The 25,790-nt window shown below is 41.4% G+C and overlaps 1 long non-coding RNA gene across 3 annotated transcripts in view; it reads left to right on the top strand.

Moving 5' to 3' along the window:
- LOC140463864 (uncharacterized) overlaps positions 1–25,790 on the top strand; it is a 47,241-nt gene that overhangs the window by 1,040 nt on the left and 20,411 nt on the right. For all 3 annotated transcript variants that reach the window (XR_011954797.1, XR_011954795.1, XR_011954796.1), the window contains exons 3-7: positions 5,115–5,221; positions 5,780–5,913; positions 13,753–13,786; positions 13,924–13,991; positions 14,752–14,864. This is a non-coding gene — a long non-coding RNA (uncharacterized lncRNA). The remainder of the gene's footprint in view (positions 1–5,114; positions 5,222–5,779; positions 5,914–13,752; positions 13,787–13,923; positions 13,992–14,751; positions 14,865–25,790) is intronic.

The following is a 25,790-nucleotide window of genomic DNA, read 5'->3' as shown; positions in this document are numbered from 1 at the left end:
AGGCTGAAATTCATTGTTGATGATATTGCCAAATACTAATAGTGTTGTTGTATCATAACTCTGACTGAAGGGTTAGCACTTTGACTAAAATAGCACAAAATGCTAATTGACTGTATAAAGAACTCATCCACAAGCATCAGCAACTTACTCTTACTCCTTTAAATCACAACCAACATTATCTCCATTGCATCTTAGAGATATAAGACCATAAGAAGTAGGAACAGGAGTAGGCTATTTGGCCCTTCAAGCCTGCTCTGCCATTCAGCAAGATCATGGCTAATCAGACAGTCCTCAGATCCACTTTTTTGTTCTTTCTCTATAACCTTTAATTCGTCTACTGATCAAGATCTCAGCCTTAATCTATATGCAAGGACTCTCCCCCCTACCCCCACCCCCCTCCCCAACAGCTCTCCGTGGCAAAGAATTCCAAAAACTCTCAATCGTCTATGAGACGTAATTTGTCCTTATCGCAGCCTTAAACTGGCATCCCTTTATTCTGAGACTATGCCACTCTGGTCATAGATGCTCCATGGAGGGTGAACATCCTCTTAGCAGTTACCCTGTCAAGCCCCTTAAAGAACCAAATATGTTCCAAAGAGATCACCTGTCATGCTTCTAAATTCCAATGCGTCTTGTCCTACCCTGCTTAGCCTTTGCTCATAAGACAATCTTCCATACCAAAGATCATTCCAGTGAATCTTATCTGAACTGCCTTCAATTAAATGATATCTTTCCTTAAATTAGGGGACCAAAACAGCTCACTGCACTCCAGATGTGGTCTCACCAACACCTTGTATAGTTGCAATAAGACTTCCCTACTTTTATACTCCAACCCTCCTAAAATAAGGACCAATATTCTATTAGCCTTGCTGAGTACCTGCTACATCTGTGTCTTAACTTTCTGTGTTTTATGCTTATGGGCCCCCCAAGTGTTGCAGTTTTCTGTAGTTATTCTCTGCTCTTTTGTTCTCCCTTCCAAAATGAACAAATGTGCATTTTCCCACTTTATACTGCATTTGCCAAATTTTGCCACTTGCTTAAACTATCAATCAAATAAAGATATAATGATGCAATGACCTATGGAATTCAGCATCTGATATTGGAACTGAAGACTAATAAAGAGAATCAGAGCTTCCTGCTAAGGAGTAATGCTTCCAGTTCTGGGCACCCCACTTTGGGACCATTTCATGAGAATGGTTCCAGGGATGAGAAATTTCGGCAACTTAGATGGATGGGAGAAGTTGGGAATATTTTCCTTGGAGAAGAGAATTCTGACAGGATGGAAGTTTCGAAAAGCATCAAGGGCTTGGTCAGATTAGTTAGAGGAAGGATCAAGAATGAGATGAAACGGATTGGAATTAATTGAAAAACAAGCAGAGGACAAGAAATGTTTTTATTAAATGACGAGGATCTGGTATGCACTGTCTTGGGTATGGTTCAATTGTGACACACAAGAGAGAATTGAATTATTATCTAAAAAGAAAGAATATACAGTTTCACATGGAATGGCGTGATGCATACTTATTAGAAGACCAGCACAAACGTGATGAGTCTAAAGGCCTCCTTCTGTGCTGATCTTCCAATAAGTAACAATTTAACATTAATTATAGCATCACTTATAATAACTGGACAAAGTTTGGAAGGACTAACTAGGAAACAGATATGGAAAAGCACATAGATTTACATAGATTGCAGATACTTATAAAGGATGATATGCTAAAACAGATTTTGTAAGCCTAAACTTCACTGCTGTCCTCTTCCTAGCAGGGGAATTATGTGGTTCTTATATGTTGTCCTGTGGTGTGACATCCAAATGCTGGAAAGCATACTTACATTCAAGGGAATTTTGCTGGCTACTAACACTTCTTTTATCGCTAAATGTTCAAGAGGGAAATTTTGTGTTTTTGCAGGTGCAATTGTGGAGCATCCTGAGAGGTTTCCAAAATCTTTCATGACAGTAGCTGTAACTATACTCTGAGCAGTGAGAAGCTGAACCGGTGTAATGTTACAGGACAGAGATGGTGTCAAACCAAGTTCCCAAATATACTTTCTGTGACTTCAGCATTATGCCTGAATGCAGTATCTAATTAATATTTGCCTGAATTATCAATTCAGAGTGAGTTTCTGTCAATGAAAGTCAAAAGTCACACAATGCCAGGTTATAGCCCAACAGGTTTATTTGAAATCAAAAGCTTTTGGAGCACTGCTCCTTTGTCGAGTGAAGTTTACCTTTCAATAATCTTGTTGGACTTTAACCTGGTGTGTAACTTGTGACCTTGTGCATCCCAGTTCAGCACTGGCACCTCCACAACTGTTAATTAAATTAAATATTGAGGATAAAACATTATGATGTGTTAGTTGAAGAATGATGAAGTAATGCATGGATCATAGAAATCAGTGCAAATTAAACTGAATGACTGATGAAGGGGATTTTACTCCTTTTAAATTAGATTACTTACAGCATGGAAACAGGCCCTTCGGCCCAACAAGTCCACAGCAACCTGCCGAAGTGCAACCCACCCAGACCCATTTCTCTACATTTACCCCTTCACCTAACACTACGGGTAATTTGGCATGGCTAATTCACCTACCCTGCACATTTTTGGATTGTGGAAGGAAACCGGAGCACACAGACACGGGGAGAGTGTGCAAACTCCACACAGAGAGTCACCTGCCTCGGGAATTGAACCTGGGTCTCTGGTGCTGTGAGGGAGCAGTGCTAACCACTGTGCCACTGTGCCGCCTGTTTAATTGATCTTAAGAAGGGTCTGGTTAGCTCAGTTGCCTTGCAATGTAGAGTGATACCAACAGCAGAAGTTCAATTCCTGTACCAAATGTGGCTACCAGGAAGGTCCCACCTTCTCAACCTGAGGTGTGGTGATCTTCAGGTTAAAACATGGTCAGCTGTCCCTCTCTACCATGAGAGCCGTTCTCTAGGGCTATGGCAACTGTACCTTACTGGGTCTTAAAGCTGAAAATGTTTTGTAGTAAGTTTCTTTTTCTAAGTGTTTTTGTCACTTAATTCTTCCTCAGATGAAAATGATTACAAGCCAATTTCTTAACGTGTTACCCTGAATTAGTAGTAGCTGTTTCAAAAACAGCTCACTGCATCTTTAATAGAGTCATTGAGTCATAAACTTGTACTGAAACAGATCTTTCCACCCAGCCCATCCGTGCTGACCAGCTATCTTAACTTAATCTAGTCCCACTTACCAGCAATTGGTCCAAAACCCTCTAAACCATTCAGATACATGCATCAACCTAGATACTTTTTAAATGTTTAAATTGTACCAGCCTCCACCACTTTGCCTGGCAATTCATTCCATACATGCACCATCCTCTGCATGAAAACGTTGCCTCTTAGTTCACTTTTAAATCTTTCTTCTCTCATCTTAACCCTATGCCCTCTAGTTTTAGGCTACCCTACCCTGGGAAAAAGACATTGGCTATTCACCCAATCCATGCCCCTCATGATTTTTTTAAACCGCTATAAGATCACCCCTCAGCTCCAGGGAAAACAGCCCCAACATATTCAACCACTCTATATAGCTCAAACCCTCCAACCCTGGCAACATCCTTTGTAAATCTTTACTGAATGACTTCAAGTTTAACAACATCTTTCCTATAACAGGGAAACCCAAATTATTGCAGTATAATAAAGTGGCCTGTACAAGAGAAACATGACATCCCAACTCCTATACACCAAGCACCGACCAACAAAGGCAAGTGTACCAAATGCCTTCTTCACTACCCTGTCTACCTGTGACTCCACCTTCAGGGAACAATGAACCTGTACCCCAAGGTCTCTTTGTTCATCAACTCTCCCCAGGACTGTATTGTTAAGTGTATAAGTCCTGCCCTGATTTGCCTTTCCAAATGCATCACCTTACGCTTATCTAAATTAAACTCTATCTGTCACTCTTCAGCCCATTGGCCCATCTGATCAAGATCCCATTGTATTCTGAGGTAACCTTCTTCTCTGTCTACTTCACCATTCATTTTGTTGTCATCTGCAAACTTACTAGTCATTCCTCCTATATTCACATCCAAATCATTTATATAAATGACAAAAAGCAGTGGGCCCAACTCCAAACATGTGTCACACCACTGGTCACAGGCCTCCAGTCCAAAAAACAACCTTCTATCATCTGTTTCCTACCTTAAACCTAATTTTGTATCCAAATATTTAGCTCTCCCGGATCCCATGTGATCTGATCTTGCTAAGCGGTCTACCACGTTGAAACTTGTTGGACACCTTGCCGAAGTCTATATAGACAACGTCCACTGCTTTGCCTTCATCAATCTTCTTTGTCACTTCAAAAAACCCAATCAAGATAGTGAGACATGATTTCCCATGCACAAAGTCGTGTTAATTATCCCTTATAAATCCTTGCCTTTCCAAATACATGTAAATCCTGTCTCTCAGAATCCCCTCTCAAAACCACTGACATCTAGCTTACTGGTCTATAGTTCCTAACTTTTCCTTGCCACCTTTCTTAAATAGTGGCACCACATTAGCCAAACTCCGGTCTTCCGGCTCCTCATCCATGGCTGTCGATAATACAAATACCTCAGCAAGCAGCCCAGCAATCTCTTCCCTAACTTCCCACAAAGCTCTGGGATATACCTGATCAGGCCCTGGGGATTTATCCACTTTTTTGAGTTTTAAGAAGTCCAGCACCTCCTCCTCTGTAATATGGACACTTTTCAAGATATCACTATTTATTCCTCCAAGTTCTCTAGCATCCAAGTCATTCTCCACAGTAAGTACTGACATGAAATACTCATTCAGTATCGCACCAGTCTCCTGCGGTTCCACACATAGAGAGCCTTGCTGATCTTCAAGGGTCTCTATTCTCTCTCCTTTAGGCTGCATTAGTCCATCTACATCAGCTAAGGGCAGCAGGACTACACCTAGATATAGTGGGAGGGAAAGAATCAAGGAAGAAGTTGTCCTTATGTCCTTATGTGGCATGGGGGACACACGATTGTAAATACGTTATTGCAGTTAAAAATCTATGTTCACTTTTCATCATCAGTTGTGTAAGCAAATGCCACTTAAGGTGCAACTACAAAAATGAAGTACAGAGGTTTTCTTTATTGTTCATTCACAGGATGAAGGCATCATTGACCAGGCCAGCATTTATTGCCTGTACCTAATTGCCCAGAGGGCAGTTAAGAGCCAATCATGTTGTTGTGGGTCACATGTAGACCAGACCAGGTAAGATTGGTAGTTTCATTCCCTAAAGGACATTAGTGAACCAGATGGATTTTCTCAAACATAAGCTCGTGGCCATTAGACTTGATTCCAGATTTTTATTGATTCAAAATCCACTATCTACTTTAGGGTGTAGGTTTGCTCGCTGAGCTATAGCTTTGATATCCAGATGTTTCATTACCTGGCTAGGTAACATCATCAGTGGTGACCTCCAAGTGAAACGAAGCTGTTGTCTCCTGTTTTCTATTTATATCTTTCTCCTGGATTGGGTTCCTGGGGTTTGTGGTGATGTCATTTCCTGTTTGTTTTCTGAAGGGTTGATAGACGGCATCTAGATCTATGTGTTTGTTTATGGCGTTGTGGTTGGAGTGCCAGGCCTCTAGGAATTCTCTGGCATGTCTTTGCTTAGCCGGTCCCAGGATAGATGTGTTGTCCCAGCCGAAATGGTGGTTTTTTTCATCCGTGTGTAGGGCTACGAGGGAGAGAGGGTCGTGTCTTTTTGTGGCTAGTTGGTGTTTGTGTATCCTGGTGGCTAACTTTCGTCCTGTTTGTCCCACATAGTGTTTGTGGCAGAACAGGAAATGACATCACCACAAACCCCAGGAACCCCATCCAGGAGAAAGATATAAATAGAAAGCAGGAGACAACAGCTTCGCTTCACTTGGAGGTCGCCACTGATGATGTTACCTAGCCAGGTAATGAAACGTCTGGATATCAAACCTACAGCTCAGCGAGCAAACCTACACCCTAAACCTCAATCTGAGCTACAAACCTTCACAAACCTTCCACTATCTACTATTGTGAGATTTGTACCTGGCAGCCCAGGACTCTGGATTAACAGTACAGCAATAATATCACTAGACCATCACCTCCCCTAGCCATCCTTGGCAGATGTTCTAAATCTGACTGAGTAATAACTATCATTTCCATTGACATTGGAACGTATTCCAATATTAGAAAGAAGCTTCAGTTCTGAATGAGGGAGCATAATATATTGTGAAGGCTTCCACCTAATCTAGCTTTAAGTTTTATGAAATTGCATCAAATTCATGGAAAGGTGAAAACATTAGGTTGCACTTGAAGTTAAAATTATGTCTGGCTGGCCTTAGCAGCATCAAAATATTTGCAATCAGTGAAAGATGTCTCCACACAACTCAGGCTCCATTGGACGAGATTCACAAAGACATCCTGTTCTCATTGCTTTGGCTGAAGCTGCTCTGTGACAGGATTCTGAAGTTGCTGCTTTGCCTCATTTTCTTACACAACTCGATGCTGTGGCTCCCACAGACCCTGATTGTCCACCCCATAATCTTGGTGGATCCTCCAGTAGTTCAAAGCAGATGTTCTGAGGTTCAAGCAATACCTCTGACTCTATGTACTGCTGCAAAGGTGGAGACATGCTGCAGAAGGGCCATCCTTGGGCCCCCGGGGAAGGAAGTGTCACACTGCAGATACACAAGGCAGCATGATGTGCTGTTCTGACACCTGCTCATGGACAAACTACAGCACCACTCACCCTCGCTCACCAGAATGACATTCCATGGAAGTTGAGCAATTGTGCCTCTCCTGCATCATGAGTGCAGAATGGGATGAGTCCACATCAGTTGGAGGTTTTTTTTAGATTAGATTACTTACAGTGTGGAAACAGGCCCTTCGGTCCAACAAGTCCACACCAACCCTCCAAAGAGCAACCCACCCAGACCCCTTCCCCTACATTTACTCCTTCACCTAACACCATGGGCAATTTAGCATGGCCAATTCACCTAACCTGCACATCTTTAGACTGGGAGGAAACCTATACAGACACGGGGAGAATGTGCAAACTCCACACAGACAGTTGCCCGAGGCGGGATTTGAACCCGAGTCTCTGGCGCTGTGAGGCAGCAGTGCTAACTGCTGTGCCACCATGCTGCTCTTTGATGCTGGTTCTGGGATTGTGTATTAGCTGTTTGTAAAACTGACACAGCAATGACCACAGTTTCTGCATCATGATCTACTGGAGACAACTCCAATGAGTCTGTGTGAACGATATTAGAAACAAAGCAACTCCTTAATGATGTGACCATTCGGCAGTTGCAACACACACAGGTAATATTCAAACAGCTTGCTTCAAAACTGGGGCACGGAGGCCACTGACTAGGAAGCCAGGGGATCCCTCCACATGGGCATTGCACATTGATGCTGATTCACAGTACCAGGTTGTATATGTGGCAGCAGTAAGTATAAACATTTCTCCTACCCATACCTCCACAGACATCAGGAAAGGCAGTATTGCATAACAGATAATGGTGTGAACATTTACAGTCCAAGGTATGATGTGAGCATCGTCTCTTGTTTGAGCAATGGGAAATTGGAAGGTGATTGCTACTTTCGCAACAAGATTGAACATTTCCAATTTTTAAGGCATTGCTTGTGCCTCACGGTCATGAGTAGAATTGATTTGTAATGTTGACTCATGAGGTCAGGAGCAGTGGTTTCAGTCAATTTAGTTGACTTCTCATCAATTTTTTGTAGATCAATGCATGAGGTACACATACAGTATTTTGTGATCACTGGTGTCTTTCACCTGTACTGTGTAGGTGTCTAGTTAATACTATTGCCCTTTGCTGGGCTTCACACCTCAGACAACTAGAGTCCCCTCTGTCAAAAAAAAACACTTTCTCTGTATACTGTGAGTGGTGGCAGCTTTTACCATACAATTGAGATTTGCAGAAGATGGAGGACAACAAGGATTGGAAATTCACAGAATGAGTTGCAGATCCAGCCTCTCATTCTAGATGACACACCCCTCCCCTTATCTAAGGAAAGATATATGGCACTTGAGGCAGTCCAGGGAATGTTCACTGAGCCAGGAAAGGAGGGACTGCCTTTTGAGGAGAGATTGGCTAGGATTAATCTGTACTTGCAGAAATGTAGAAGTCTGAGAGGCAATCTTGTTAAAACATACAAGATTCTGAGGGACTTGACTGTGTAGATGTGGAAAGGTTGTTTTCCCTTGTGGCAGAGTTAAAGACCAGAGGACACCATCTCAAAATAAGGGGTTGCACATTTAGGGCAAAGGTTCAAAATATAATTTGTTAACATTTTGTTCTTCTCTTTTTCTCCTTCTCTGTACCTGACTTGACATGAATATTGACTGTTTTAAATTACACATCCGGAAACAGGTTACACACAATTCAACCCTCAATCTAATTGGTTTGGGAATTACTCAGTTGTTTGCTCAAAGACTTCAGTTACTCTGCAGAGGGCGCTATCTATCTCTTCCATGCAGTGCAAAGGCTCTCGGTGTGAAATGGGCAAGAACAATTCTAATGAATAGTCGGTACAATTAGATGATGGCTCCAGTAAATTCTGGCCTGTTAGTCTCCTACAGTCTGAGGAAATGAATAACTGTACTTGAACTGACCACAACTTTTAAAAAAAAATTAATTTGTATTCCAACACCAAAAAGTTTGGTTACTGAATTAATAAGAAGTTCTGCTTTCAAATAAGCCTATTCAGCTCTCATTAAAAACAATTGTGTACTTAAATCAGCCATTCTGTTTTATTAGTTAGAATCATCGAATCCCTACAGTGTGGAAGCAGGCCATCAGGCCCATTGAGTCCATACCAACCTGATGAGCACCTCACTCAGACCCAACCCCCAACCCTATCCTATGTTTAACTCAGCTTGCCTACCTTGCCTGCACATCCCTGGGCACTATGGGCAATTTAGCATGGCCAGTCCACTTAACCTGCACATCTTTGGATTGTGCGAGCGCCAAGAGGAAACGCATGCAGACATGGGGGGAAAGTGCAAATACCAAACAGATGGGTGTCCGAGGGTAGGACTGAACCCAGGTCCCCGTTGCTGTGAGGCAGCAGTGCTACTATGCCATCCAATTCCAAATAATTAAAAGTTATATTTTCCATAATTTATGTTATATAGCTGATAGGTTGTCAGTTTTCTACTGTATTTAATAGAAATTACAAGCTAGCCTGATGCCCTGTCATATTTCTTTAAGATATACTGTGTTTTGAATTGCAGCTGTTGTAAAGATACTAGTTTTAAGAACAGAAACAATGCATTGTTGGAAATGCTTCCCACTCTAGGACTGATAGATTAGAGGATTCCCTACAGTGTAGAAACAGGCCCTTCAGCCCAACAAGTCCACACTGACCCTCTGAAAAGTAACCCACCCTGACCCATTTCCTTTTGACTGATGCACCTAACACTATGGGCAATTTAACATGGCCAATTCACCCGACCTGCACATCTTTGGACTGTGGGAGGAAACCCATGCAGACACAGGGAGAATGTGCACACTCCACACAGACAGTCGCCCACGTCTAGAATCAAACCTGAGACCCTGGTGCTGTGAGGTAGTAGTGCTATTCACTGAGCCACCACGTCGCCCATTCTGTATAGTAGATTTAAATTCCATACATGGCCTGTATACTGGAAGTCTTGGCACTAAAAGGTACACTCTACTATAAGCATGGGAGGTCTCATGCTGCAGCAGTACCATCCAGCCTCTGAGTCAAAAGCTCTGATTTTAAGCCCCTTATGAGAACATCATGGATAAGGAAAGTGCATTTGTAATACAGTCAGTTCTGCTAAAATGCACATTTCTTCAATGCAAATTGGCTATGACATGATGGAAGAAATTAGACCATTATTTGTAGAACATGAACTTTCCTTACCTGTATTGGCTATAACGATTCTGAAACCATTGGTTTAAATGGTGCTGCTATTGTGCGATTTTCTTATAACACGGGATCTCACAGTAACAGAACTATCGTGTTGTATCAGAACAGACTGTGCAGACAACCAGATTAAATACTAAAATATTAAAATACACAAAGGTAAACTATTTCCATGGGTTTGGGACTGTAGACCTGGGGATGTAGTCTGAGAGTAAGGGTCAGACTATTCAGGAAGGATGTTAGGAAGCACTTTGACACATCAAGGATAAGTGTTTGTAATTCTCTTCCACAAATGGCAATGTATGCTATATATGAGATAGATTTTATTTGTTAAGCAAAGATATTAAGTGATATGGACCAAAGACATGTATATAGAGTTAAGCCACAGATCAGCAATTATCTCACTGAATGCACAACAGGCTTGAGGGGCAGAATGGCCTACTCCTGATTCAATGTTCCAAAAGTTCATTTAATGTAATGAATGTTGGAACCTCTGTTAGCGCTGGACTATAATGTGTGTTAGCACAGCAACTGTGACTTCCTGAGTGAGCTGTCATGCACCACCATTAACAATACAAGTTGCAGAATCTATTTGTGTGATGACCCTTTCTCACCTCTAGATGTTCAGAACCTGTTTTTCACCACCACAATATTTCATGCTCCTTCTATTTTAGTCATTGGTCTTCTTAAATGTCCACTTCTGTTCTGAGCCCCGAAATGAGATTCAAACGTATAGCTCCTTTCTCAGAGTTAGGGCTGCTATCTGCTTCACCACAAGAACTATGTGCACTCTTTCATGCCTTTCACTATAACAAGGTGAATCAGCTCCCCAGTCATTTGTGGTCACAACAAAGGTTTCAAGTTCTTTTAGCATGGAGTTATACCTTTTCTTCAATTAAATTTTAAAAATTCATTCATGGGATGAGGATGTCACTGGCTAGGCCAGCATTTATTGGCCAGAGGACAGTTAAAGGTCAACCACATTACTGTGGGCCCAGACTCACATGTAGGTCAGACCAGGTAAGGATGGCAGATTTCCTTCCCCAAAGGACATTAGTGAAGCAGGTGAGTTTTTCCAACAACGGATTCATGGTCATTGTTAGACGATTAATTACAGATTTTTTATTGAATTCAAGCTCCACCATTTACTGGATTCAAACCCAGGTTCGCAAACATGAGCTGGGTCTCTGGATTAAAAGTTCAGTGATAATACCACTAGACCATCACCTCCCGTGGGCCAGTGCCATTGTTCCACAATACTCCAGATTTAATGTGCAACTAAAACAATAATTTAGTATGTTTCCATCTGTGAAAGCTTTAAACTACCATGTATTCCCCCCTTCTAATTATTGCATTCGGGGTATTATTACTAGATTATTAAACCAGAGACCCAGATTTGAATCCTACCAGGGGAAATGGTGAAATTTAACTTCAATAAAAATATGGAATTAAGAGTCTATTGATGGCCATAAAACCAATGTTGATAGTTCAAAAAACCCACCTGGTTCACTAAAGTTCATTAGAGAATGACACTGCCATCTTTACCTGGTCTGGCCCACATATGACTCCAGACACACAGAGTTGGCTTTAATCAGTCCCCTGGGCAATCTTGCCTCACCACTGATGCCCACATCCGAAGACTGAATAAAAGTCTCATTCTTTATGCTAGTGCCTCTTCCAAGAGCTTTGGACAGCACATAAAGAAAGGCAGAATAATGTTATCATCAGTATTATCTGCAATGGGTAAATACCACTGCATGCTTTACAACACAGTTATTAACATTTTAAAAAAACTTGCAGCCGTAAATTATTAGTTAGTAGTGGCGAATAGAACATGTGATATTGTGGCATGAATCAGTGTCAGGCATCAAACAATGATGTATATAAGTACTCTGCTTCAAACAATGTAAAGCTCCTGCACTTTTCTCTGGTACATTGTGCTACACCAAAGGTCAGGTAGCTCAGTTGGCTGGTTGTGATGCAGAGTCATACCAACATGATTCAATTCCTATGATTGCTGCGGTTAGCGTGAAGGATTCTCCTTCTCAACCTCTCTCTTCACCTGGCTTTTGATGATGCTCAGGTTAAACCACCATCATCAGCTGCTTCTCTGCAATGGGATTGCAGCCCTATGGTGTGGTAAAGACTCTGGTAGCTTTACCAGTGTGATCTTTCCCCAAGCAGCCACTTTATTAAACTTTGAAGTTAGATTGTCATCCATTTAGGATAGGTTGGAACAGCTATTTGTGCTGCTCATCACTGAAATGACAGTGCCCAGACACTGTTATATAGAACCCTAATAGTCTAGCAGAGAAAGTGACATCTGTTCAATTTTTCTGGGCTAATTTTGAACCCTGATTCTGAAAATAAATGGCTATTGTCCAACTTACTTTAATATTTAACTGCATGTTGTACAAAATAATTAGCCTTAGCTTAGTTCCACAGCTCCAGTAGGAACATTGCCAAGAATAACTTTTAACTTTTAAATTGACTTTATTCAGCTTTAGAAAGGGCAGTCAAAGCATAGAAGATATTCTAGAACTTCATAATGTGGTTACCAAAGTAAATATTGATTGATACTATTTAAAATTAGCATTCAATCTTATTATTGTAGTGCACGTGAAGTCCGTGCATATTCCTATTGTTTAAATGGAAGTTTTCCTGGCTTAGATATGTATATATGGTCGGCAATGCCCTCCAGTGTATCTCTTCCACTTCCTGCAACTCCGCCCTTAAACCCCAACCCTCCCAATGCAACAAAGATAGAACCCCCCCATCCCCCCGGTCCTCAACTTCCAACCTACCAACCCCCATATACATCACATCATCTTCCGTCACCTCCGACACCTACAAACAAACCCCACCACTAGGGATAGATTTCCCTCCCCACCTCTATCTGTGTTTCGGAGAGACCATTGCCTCTGCGACACCCTTGTCAGATCCAAATTCCCCCACGCTACTCCCAGCACCTTCCCCTGCCACTGCAGGAAGTGCAAAACTTGTGCTCACACCTCCCCTCTTGCCTCCAGCTAAGGTCCCAAAGGATCCTTCCACATCTGACAGAAATTTACCTGTACCTCCATTAATGTTGTCTACTGCATTTGTTGCACCTGATGTAGTCTTCTCTACATCGGAGAGACAAGGGTGCCACCTTGTGGATCATTCAAAGAACATCTCTGGGACACCTGCATCAAACAACATCACCACCCTGTGGCTGAACACTTTAACTCCCCTCCCACTCGACCAAGGACTTGCAGGTCCTGGGCCTCCTCCATCACCAAATTCTAACCACCTGACGCCTGGAGGAAGAACGCCTCATCTTCAGCCTTGGGACCCTGCAACCACACGAGATTAATGTGGATTTCATCAGTTTCCTCATTTTCCCTCCCCCACCTGATCCCAGTCCCAGGGCTCCAACTCGGCACCACCCTCTTGACCTATCCATTGTTTTTCCCATCTATCCGTTCCACCCTCCTCTCCGACCTATCACCTTCTCCCCCACCTTCACTACCTATTGCATTCCTAGCTACCATCCCCCCCAGCCCTATCCCCTTCCATTTATCTCTCAGCCCCCGGCACACAACCCTCATTCCTGATGAAGGGTTTATGCCCGAAGCCTCGACTTTCCTGCTCCTTGGATGCTGCCTGACCTGCTGTGCTGTTCCAGGACCACAGTGTCGATTTAGAAATGTACATATCAGAGCATTTCTGTTCTATATGTTGATTTATTTATGTTTCCCCTCTGATGCTCCCTGTAAAATGCAATCACTAAGTTATGTTTTAAGTTCCGTGATTCCTTTTGCTATGTGACGAAATTTTAAAATACACTTTTTCCTTCTTCTGTTTAGGTTTGGTCTGGTTTCTCAGCTTTTCTTTGCAGAGGTGAGAACATTCTTTAAGCCATTTCTGTTGGCAATTGCCTGCTATCTCGTAGGAAGTTTACAAAAATGCCAAATTTAATAATTTCCCTAACTTATTGTAGGAATTAACCTGGCTTCCATTTCTATGTTCTCCAATAGTGTGACCATGCCCTATGACCCAATGACCCAACAACATGAATAATCATGGACCTGTCCTTCACTTCCAAGTAAGATGGGCATGCAGATCGGAATCACCAAGCTTAATACATTTGGTTTTATAGTGCAATTTTAACCAACAAGCACACCCTTCATCCTCACATAAAATATGTTAGGAAAAGGTATCTATTCAACATGGTGGAACAGTGGGATGGAACCTATTACAAGATATTGAAAGAAAAATATTTGGGCGGTGGTCTCTTTTTCAACAATGGCTTCTAACACATGGAATTTTCAATAAAAAGCAGAGAGATACATGCAACATTGGTTTTGGTACAGCCTCAACAGCAATATTAATTTTTTATCCTTCCTTTAAGTTTTGATTATGCAGAATTCCCCAGCAACAAATTAGTTGAATCTTTGCACTTGCTATTCATTGGCTCTTTGAAAAATGCCTTTGAAAAATATTTGACACCGAGATATCCTTTTTATTTAACTGAAGTTTTTCAAATGCTTCTAATCAAATCACTATGCAAATAGTACCATTGAATAGCATTATATAATTAAAAGAGAACCTCAATTTTTTCAGCTTTGGGAGATTAGTATTAATTAATATGGTGAGGATATTTAAATCTGAAATGTTTTATGAACTAACATTTGTTTCCATTTACTAAAGTCCAATGTTATCTTTTTGTGAGTGACTGTTTATGGTAACTATTTGTATTAGTCTAGCACAAAATCTTTTCCATAAATTCATGGATAACATTAACTCCAACCACTTACTTAATCTATTTATATAATAATAATGCCAATATTGCATCCTGGTCACAGATATGGTTGGTACCAAACTTCTGAAATTGTACATGACATATTTTGTCGGAGAATGTTACTGAAGATGGAAGGCAGACATAAAAAACAACATTCCCAATGCAGTACCATCAGAGGTAAGATAATTTGTAGACATTCAGCTGTCATGTTTCATGCCTGGCTTGCTTTACCCCAACTTAATCTGAGTGTAATCTTGCTTGAAAGATGAAGATAGCAAAATCCCAATGTGATAATACATCTATTTATCTATTGAGAATGATCCCACCCTTTGCTGTGGCAACTAACTGTTTCTTTATCAGTTCTAACATTGTTGTTCTCCACTGTTCTGTCTATAAATCTATACTCTCTGTGGATAACTTTTTTAAAAGAAGAATTGCATGACATCTATCCTAAGGTTGCTGTAACTTGTTTTCCTGTCACTACTCAAGCAGTTTAAAATTATTATTCAAGGTTCCCTATTGGGAGAGTGGGAATCTGGATGTTTCCTTTTCTTTTATTTCTGCTTCTGTTTTTTAATCCTGTCTTTTGTGCCAGAAAATAACGACTTTATACACTTTCCACTGTATTCCTGTATTCCTGTAATTGAGTACAAATGGCAATAAAATCTAAATCTAAATTTAAATCCAGAAGACAACAGCACTGCAAGAAATAGCAACAGGAGTAGGCCATTCAGCCCCTTGAATGCTCCGCCATTCAGTCACATCATGCAGGAGGCTGGAAGAACACAGCAAGGCAGGCAGCATCGAGAGGTGGAGAAGTCAACGTTTCAGGAGTGACCTTTCTGAAGAAGGCTTACACCCGAAATGTTGACTTCTCCACCTCCTGATGCTGCCTGGCTTGCTGTGTTCTTCCAGCCTCCTGCTTGTCTACCTTGGATTCCAGCATTTGCAGTATTTTTGTCTCTATTCAAAAGGATCATGGTTGTTCCAACATTCTTCACATTCACTTTCCTGCCCTTTCTCCACAAACCTTGATTCCATTCCTAATCACCTTTCCAGACAAGAAGTCCAAATTCTTTTCATTTTTGCCTGATGATCCAAATCCTTAAACTATAGAAAAGCCCCTTGAATATTCTATGCACCACACCTCGTACTTACATCACTGAGCCTGACCTCGGTGGTGGGCAAGTTGTCGGAGGGAATCCTGAGGGACAGGATGTACATGTATTTGGAAAGGCAAGGACTGATTCGGGATAGTCAACATGGCTTTGTGAGTGGGAAATCATGTCTCACAAACTTGATTGAGTTTTTTGAAGAAGTAGCAAAGAGGATTGATGAGGGCAGAGCAGTAGATGTGATCCATATGGACTTCAGTAAGGCGTTCGACAAGGTTCCCCATGGGAGACTGATTAGCAAGGTTAGATCTCATGGAATACAGGGAGAACTAGCCACTTGGATACAGAATTGGCTCAAAGGTAGAAGACAGAGGGTGGTGGTGGAGGGTTGTTTTTCAGACTGGAGGCCTGTGACCAGTGGAGTGCCACAAGGATCGGTGCTGGGTGCTCTACTTTTTGTCATTTACATAAATGATTTGGATGCAAGCATAAGAGGTACAGTTAGTAAGTTTGCAGATGACACCAAAATTGGAGGTGTAGTAGACAGCGAAGAGGGTTACCTTAGATTACAACAGGATCTGGACCAGATGGGCCAATGGGCTGAGAAGTGGCAGATGGAATTGAATTCAGATAAATGAGGGGTGCTGCATTTTGGGAAAGCAAATCTTAGCACGACTTATACACTTAATGGTAAGGTCCTAGGGAGTGTTGCTAAACAAAGAGACCTTGGAGTTGCAGGTTCATTGCTCCTTGAAAGTGGAGTTGGAGGTAGATAGGATAGTGAAGAAAGCGTTTGGTATGCTTTCCTATATTGGTCAGAGTATTGAGTACAGGTGTTGGGAGGTCATGTTGTGGCTATACAGGACATTGGTTAGGCCACTGTTGGAATATTCTGTGTAATTCTGGTCTCCTTCCTATTGGAAAGATGTTGTGAAACTTGAAAGGGTTCAGAAAAGATTTACAAGGATGTTGCCAGGGTTGGAGGATTTGAGCTATAGGAAGAGGCTGAACAGGCTGGGGTTGTCTTCCCTGGAGCATCAGAGGCTGAGGGGTGACCTTATAGAGGTTTACAAAATTATGAGGGGCATGGATAGGATAAATAGGCAAAGTCTTTTCCCTGGGGTCGGGGAGTGCAGAACTAGAGGGCACAGGTTTATGGTGAGAGGGGAAAGATACAAAAGAGACCTAAGGGGCAACTTTTTCATGCAGAGGGTGGTACGTATATGGAATGAGCTGCCAGAGGAAGTGGTGGAGGCTGGTACAATTGCAACAAAAAAGAGGCATTTGGATGGGTATATGAATAGGAAGGGTTTGGAGAGATATGGGCAGGTGGGACTAGATTGGGTTGGGATATCTGGTCAGCATGGACAGGTTGGATCGAAGGGTCTGTTTCCATGCTGTACATCTCTTTGACTCTATGACTCTAAATGCTTACATAGAACAATACAGTGCAGTACAGGTCCTTCAGCCCTCAATATTCACCAATCTGAAGCCCATATACCCTACATTATTCCATTATCATCCATATATTTATCCAATGACCAGTTAAATGGCCTAAACGTCGTTGAGTCTGCTATTGTTTCAGGCAGGGCATTCCACACCCTTACTACTCTCTGAGTAAAGAACACCTGTCCTATATCAGTTTAAACCTTTCTCCCCTCATGCTAGCCATCACCAGCCGAGGAAAAAAACTGTCACTGTCCATCCTATCAAATCCTCTGATCCTCTTGTATGCCTCTATTAAGTCACCTCTTAACCTTCTTCTCTCTAATGAAAACAGCGTCCAGTCCTTCAGCTTTTCCTCATAAGACCTTTTCTCCATATCAGGCAACATCCTGGTAAATCTCCTCTACACCCTTTCGAATGCTTCCATTTGCTTCCTGTAAAGCAGCGACCCGAACTGTATGCAATACTCCAAGTGTGACCGCACCAGAGTTTCGTACAGCTGCAATATGACCTCTTGACTCTGAGACTCAATCCCTCTACCAATAAAAGCCAACACACCATATGCCTTCTTAGCAACCCTCTCAACCTGAGTGGCAACTTTCAGGGATCTATGTATATGGACACAAAGATCTCTCTGCTCATCTACACTACCACTACCATTAGCCCAGTACTCTGCATTCCTGAAGCTCCTTCCAAAGTGAATCATCTCACACTTTTCTGCATTAAACCCCATTTGCCACCTCTCAGCCCAGCTCTGCAGCATATCTATGTCTTTCTGTAATTTACAACATCTTTCATCACTATCCACAACTCTAATGACCTTAGTGCCATCCGCAAATTTACTCACCCGTCCTTCTACGCCCTCATCTAGGTCATTTATAAAAATGACAAACAGCAGTGGCCCCAAAACAGATCCTTGCAATATACCACTAGTAACTGAACTCCAGGATGAACATTTCTGATCAACCACCACACTCTGTCTTCTTTCAGTTAGCCAATTTCTGATCCAAACCGCTAAATCACCCTCAATCCAATGCCTCCGTATTTTCTGCAAAGGCCTACCGTGGGAAACCTTATCAAATTCTTTACTGAAATCCACAAACATCACATCAACCACTTTACCCTCATCCAACTGTTTCGTCACCTTCTCAAAAAACTCAGTAAGGTTTGGGAGGCACAACCTACCCTTCACAAAACCGTGTTGATGATCCCTAATCAAATTATTCCTTTCTAGATAATTATAAATCCTACCTCTCATAATCCTTTCCAATAATTTACCCACAACCGAAGTAAGGCTCACTGGTCTATAATTACCAGGGTTGTCTCTACTCCCCTTCTTGAACAAAGGGGCAACATTTGCTATTCTCCAGTCTTCAGGTATTATTCCTGTAACAATGACAATATAAGGATCAACGGCAAAGGCTCTGCAATCTCCTCCCTAGCTTCCCAGAGAATCCGAGGATAAATCCCATCCAGCCCAGGAGACTCAAATATTTTCACACTTTCCAGAATTGCTAACACCTTCTTCTTATGAACCTCAATCCCATCTATTCTAATATCTCAGTATATATTTTATCTCAATATTCTCCTCAACAACATTGTCTTTTTCGTGTATGAGTACTGACTGACAAAGAATATTCATTTAGCTCCTCTCCTATCTCTTCGGACTCCACGCACAACTTTCCACGACTGTCCTTGACAGGCCCTAATCTTACTCTAGTCATTCTGTTATTCCTGACATACCTGTAGAAAGCTTTAGGGTTTTCCTTGATCCTATCTGCCAAAGACTCCTCATGTCCCCTCCTGGATCTTCTTAGCTCTCTCTTTAGGTCCTTCCTGGCTAACTTGTAACACTCAAGCACACTAACCCTTCATATCTCATCTTTACGTAAGCCTCCTTTTTCCCCTTGACAAGAGCTTCAACTTCTTTGGTAAACCATGGTTCCCTCACTTGACAACTTCCTCCCTGCCTGACGGGTACAAATTTATCAAGGACATGCAGTAGCTGATCCTTGAAAAAGCTTCATATTTCAATTGTGCCCATCCCCTGCAGTTTCCTTTCCCATGTTATGCATCCCAAATCTTGCCTAACCACATCATAATTGCTTTTCCCCCAGCTATAAATTTTGCCCTGCGGTATATACCTGTCCCTTTCCATTGCTAAAGTAAACTTAACCGAATTGTGGTCACTTTCACCAAAGTGCTCTTCTACCTTCAAATCTAACACCTGGCCTGGCTCATTACCCAGTACCAAATCCAATGTGGCCTTGCCTCTTGTTGGCCTATCCACATACTGTGTCAGGAAACCCTCCTGCACAAATTGGACAAAAACTGACCCATCTAAGATACTCAAACTCTAGTGTTTCCAGTCAATATTAGGAAAGTTAAAGCCCCATAACAACTGCACTGTTACTTTCACTCCTAACCAGAATCATCTTTGCAATTCTTTCCCCTACATCTCTGGAACTTTTCAGAGTTCTCTAGAAAACACCCAACAGGGTGACCTCTCCTTTCCGGTTTCTAACCTCAGCACGTATTACCTCAGTAGATGAGTCCTCATAAAATATTGTTTCTGCCATTGCAATACTGTCCTTGACTAATAATGCCACACCTCCTCCTTTTTTACCATCTTCCCTGTTCTTACTGAAGCATCTAAACCCCGGGACCTGCAACAACCATTCCTGTCCCTGCTCTATCTATGTTTTCGAAATGGCCAACATCGAAGTCCCAGGTACCAATGCTGCAAGTTCACCCACCTTTTTCTGGATGCTCCTGGCATTGAAGTTGACACACTTCAAACCGCCTTCCTGCCTGCCAGTACATTCCTGCAACCTTGAAATCTTATTCATGATCTCACTACTCTCAACCTCCTGTACAGTGGAGCTACAATTCTGGTTCCCATCTCCCCGCTGAATTAGTTTACATCCTCCTGAAGTGCATTAGAAAACCTGCCCCCCCCCCCCCCCCCGCCCCGTCCCCAGGATATTGGTACCCCTCTGCTTCAAATGTAGACCATCCCATTTGTAGAGGTCCCACCTACCCTAGAGCCCCAATTATCCAGGTATGTGAATCCCTCCCTCCTGCACCATCCCTGCAGTCACACGTTCAACTGTTCTCTCTTGCCTTGCGAGCAAATGGCACAGATAACAAACCAGAGATAACAACTCTGTTTGTTCTAGCTTTAAGCTTCCACCCTAGCTCCCTGAATATTTGCCTTACAACCCAATCCCTTTTCCTACCTATGTCGTTGATGCCGATGTGGACCATGACTTGGGTCTGCACTCCCTCTCCTTAAGTATCCTGAAAACATGCTCCAAGACATCACGGAACATGGCACCTGGGAGGGAACATACCAACCGCGAGTCTCTCTCGTTCCCACAGAATCTGCTTCTGTAATTGGAATTGGACGTTGTGATAAGGAATGGTCTGACCAGATTTCTGTACAGCTGGTCACAGTTTATTCGAACTTATAATCCATGATTTTGCCAATATCATTCAAAATTCAATTGGCTTTCTGCATTAGCTGAATATTCTAGTCTAGATTTTGCACTCATAATGACCAGGAAGCTGTCAGCACCATCATAACCATGTCACTTAAACCATTGTACAGAATAACATGGGAATTCAAATATTGCTGACAATAAATCTATACTTCTCCAAAGACTGAACTGTTAGCACATTGCCCAATGTGCAATCAATGGGAAATCTAAACATTTATGGTAATGTTCACTTTTACTAGTAAATGTTACATTTATTACCATTAATATCACTATCGAATGTACTGAAAGTGTTACACCTTGTTGAATATGATTTAACTAATATTATTTAATATTAGTTTTATTAGGTTTTAATATTATCCTAATTTCACAGTTATTGTTAAATAGCTACATTTGCCGTGAAAAGCTACTTTTCCATTGTTTGGAATATCATATTCCTCTCATGTTATTAAAAAGTGTACATTTTTGAATTTTTAAACAAGTTTGATTGGATGACATTTTTCCTTTTATCCAATCATAATTTTGTATATAACTGAAGTGAAGGATGAAATGCTTTTAACTTCCTGATCTGCTCTTTGTGAGAATATCCTAATATGATTGGCTGCTTACCTGCTTGTTAACAGCATTGCTGATACACTTGGTCCTCTTGACTTTAAGCCAGACTTAAATAGTCATCAAGAATAGGAACAGCCATGACACAGAAATTGCTTTACTGTTGATCACAAAATGCAGTCACATGCATCCTTATATCTCCTTGGTCTCTTTACAATGTAACTATTTTAACAATATTTGCAGAGCATGTACTTAATCTAAATTTTACTATGTGTGGAACTTTACTCATGCTGCTTTTTTTTACACTCCCAAGTGATGCCTAATATTATGCATTAGTTTTAGAGGGATGGTAGATGGTAATTTGCAGATTGTTTCCTGGGCTATGGCTGACCTAAAACCATGAGACTTCATAGTGTCAGATAAAACACTGGAGACTCTGAAGGTAGCTCCTCTACATTGTATACCACTGTATTTTCACTCAAGTGTGCCTGTTCTGGTCGAGAAGCCGGATATATCCAGTGATAGTGGGAAGGAGTCTGGAACATTATCTGTCAGGAATAATTCTATGTATTTTTCTACGCACCTAATATAGCCTGTTCAGCTCATTCTATAGTTTCTGAAAAGGTAACCCTTCTGATTTGGTCTTATCTATAATTGACTTCCAAAGCTGCTGTCATAGTATAAAACTGAAACAAGTCTTTCTCTAAAACCAGAAAGGAGAAATGAAAGTTCTATATTGAGTGATTATAGAGCAGCTGTACTGAAAATATTGCATAATTGTCAAATAATTACCATTATTGCATAATTTCCTTATTACATGGATGTAGATAGTAAAACTACAGTTTACTTCTTCAAGTTTTGATTGTTGCAGAGTTTCTCCAGTGATGTAACATCACTTGAACTGAGTAGCCTCAAAGTAAATTTTGCTTCTGCTTGTAGCGTAACTAAGATAGGCCACATTAAAATCTTTAACATCTGTTTTAATATTGAAGACAATTCTGGAGAATTGTTTGCGATCTTCTTAAGTTTGAACCTGTGGACAGATTAAAGCACTTTCTTTGTTACTTTAAAATGCTCCAGTTGGTTAAGTAACTGGAGTATGCATGCACAGCATTCTCTGAAAGGTGACAACAGGAAATATTACTGGTAAGGATGGACTTTGAATGGGACAGATGGGAGATGAACCTAGACCTTCTGGGCAAAAGATAAGGTCACTACTACTGCAAAACAAGACCTTCTAAAAAAAATGATGCTGCCATGTTGCACTTTTCAACAATAACTTGCATTTATATTGCATTTTAGGAGAGTTAAACATGCCAAGGGACATCACAGAGGTTTCATAACAAAAACTGACACTGAGCCCATAGATATTTGAATAGATGACCAAATGTTTGGTCCAAGGATGGTTTCTTGTTAATCTTAAAAGAAGCATGAATAGAGAGTTGATTATAACAGTTAATATTGAAGATTAAAGGTTTCTTTTCAAATGCATTTACTAATATTATATTTCCTTAGAATGAAACTGATGTATTGGTCTTTTTAAGCATGACTTTCTGTTTAAGATGCTGTAATTTAAAACTGTCGATTCTAATGGATGCAGTAGTGAATGATGTTCACAAATTCCCTGTTCTAGCTAGTGATGCCTCCCAGTCATTCCTCTCTTGGGCCACTGTGTGAGCCTGAACTATACTACACACAGCCTTCATGTTCTGTTACTCCTCAAGATGTGTTCCAGCCAATGATGCCATCCATCTATCATCAGGAATGCCTGTTTCTTCTCAGTGACTTTACCAGCACTGCGCCTGCTACTTGCAGAATTAGTTTTGACTTTTATACATTTATGCATTTCATTTGCAATAATTTGATGTTGAAAGAGAGCTGGTAGAACTGCTGATTTTTAACTCTGCGTAAAGTTAATCGGTAGTGAAAGTTACCCAGCAGACCATCATGATGAAACTGTGCACAATGCGTAGGTAAGTGTAACTCCAATGCCATCTCCATATAATACTATGCAGACTGACATCTGAATTTACCATCACTCAAATTCTTTACTCACCACTTGGGAAGGATGACCATTTGAGTTCTCCAAATGGTGTATTAGATAAGCAAATTCAATATCGTCAAAGTCCCTCCCTGCTGGCATTGTGAATGCACAATCGCGGCAATGGTTCAAGAAAGTAACACACCACCATCTTCTTCAGAGCAATTAGGGATGGACACTAAATGCTGCCCAATCCAGTGATGCTCACATCCCGCGGACAAATCAGGAAAAAAAGCACTGACAGGGATTCATGCTCTTAATTCATCCGTTCTATCTCCAACATAGATCCTTAACGATATTTTTGTTTGAAAATGGGTGATTTTATTTATTTATTTTATTTATTTTTCAATACAGTAATATAACATTTCTTAAACTGTTGACATTAACAGCCTGTCTTAAATATCTATATGCCATTAATTGGGTTTTAGCATAAACTTTTTTTAAAAACGGACAGATCCTGTGGAAGATTAATAGGGCAGTCTTCGTGCAACAGCACTGGGATTGCAACTGCACCTGCAAACGGACAAAATAAGTATAACTGGGGGATTTTTATGAAGTTGTCACTCCTTTACGACCCCACCCCCTCAGGGAACCTGCAGCAGGAACATGGCTGGCCCTGACCATACCAGAGGATATTGAATTCAGAAATTAACATTAGTATTCTTTCACCATCCTCTATAAAGGGAGCTGGGTATTTCAAAATCAAGAAGGGGAGCCCCAAGAAACGATGAAGTTGAGTATTTAATAAAATGTGTCAGACGTTTTTTTGCGCCATTTCATATTGAGTTTGTAACCATTGACGCAAGGAAATGAGGGGAACGTCACTCGGAATTTGTAACATTGGGGCATTTCATAATTGACACAGAGGAGTGGGCGTGGAGAAGGGTTAAGACTGTGTACTGTTTGGAATGTCATTTTCTAACTTATGCAGTTGAGGACATAAAATCCGCAGGAAATGAGAAACAGGAACTGTGGAAGTGCCGTGAAACCAGGAAGACGAGCCAGAGGCGAAAAGTAGGTCAGGTCTGGAACCTGGAGGTCTCCAGATTTCGGATCTGCCGCCCGCGGGTTGATTTTGTTTCCCTCTGTTTTGAACCCAAGGTTGTATCTGCAACAGGCTTTGTACGAAACGAACGAGTAATCCGTCAAATTGCTTGAAGAACTGGTGGCAGACACTGCTGAAATTTGATGGAGTACGGGATATGATTGTTTTGCAGTGTAAACATTTGACTAGCTGACTCCTCATTGCTGACCGTTAATTTACTGTTTGTCATTGTCAGGGAACTTTACTGGGAATTTTAATGTTTGGGGAGCTCGACTGCTCCCACTGATCCTGTCTCCCAGCAACTGTGCTGCTGGATTCAGGGACCTGCAATATAATTACACCCCATCGCAGGGGATCATTAGAAACAAGAATACAAACAGCCTCTCCAGCCTGCTCCACCAATCAACAGGATCATGGATTCCTCACACTTCAACTTTCCTCTCCTTTCCCCTTAACCCTTACTGGTTCCCGGACTGGTGAAGAACCTATCTCAGCCTTAAATGTACACAAAGACTCTGTCGCCAGAGCAAGGAGTTCCAAAGACTCTCAATCCTCTCAGAGAAGAAATTCCTCCTCATCACAGTCTTAAATTGGTGCCTCTTTGTTCTGAGACGGTGCCCTCTAGCCCCAGACTCTTCCATGAGAGGAAACATTCTCTCAGCATTTGCTCCTTGAAGCCCCTTAAGAACACTATATGTTTCAATGAGATCACCTCTCATTCTTCTAAACCCCAGTGAGTAGCCTTTGCTCATAAGCAATCCCTCTACACTGGGGATCATCCTAGTGAACCTTCTTTGACCTGCCTCCAATGATGTTATATCCATCCTTAAAGGACATGTCACTGGAAGTGCTCTGTGGCAAATGAGCATTGTGCTGCATTGTGGGGTTCACTGTATATGTAACTCAGTGGATTGCTAAGTAGGCAGTGTCCCTGGTTGGAGTCCAACTCCAGACTTTGACATCCAAAAAACAGTGTGTCACATGATGTGACTAAATAGTTGGAGTACTAACCTGTGAAATACACTTGCGATAAGAAAAAAGGTTTCTGGTCAGCCATAAATTGCATCTGTTATCACTATCCATGCACTAAACGAGTGTATCATGCCAGACAACACGAAGCCTTAACTTTTAAGAAACAGTTCAGGTTAGAGCTCTGATTGGAAACGTTAAATTCTGTTTCGCTCCACAGATGATATCAGATCTACCGAGTTTTTTTCCAGTCTTTTCTGTTGCTAATTCAGTTTTCCACTGTTTTGCTTTTATTGCAACAGAGTCCCAAATGAGCTGATTTTGCCGAGTGATTTTGAGGCCCAGTTGCCAATACTACAACATCTGGAGTTCCTTCATATTCTCACCAACTCACTTCACTTCTTTAAACAATTTCTCCCCCAAATCATTTTTTGAGCA

This window comes from Chiloscyllium punctatum, chromosome 39, assembly GCF_047496795.1.
Source record: "Chiloscyllium punctatum isolate Juve2018m chromosome 39, sChiPun1.3, whole genome shotgun sequence".
In the NCBI taxonomy this organism is placed as follows: Eukaryota; Metazoa; Chordata; class Chondrichthyes; order Orectolobiformes; family Hemiscylliidae; genus Chiloscyllium; species Chiloscyllium punctatum.
This window is presented reverse-complemented; position numbering and strand designations above follow the sequence as displayed.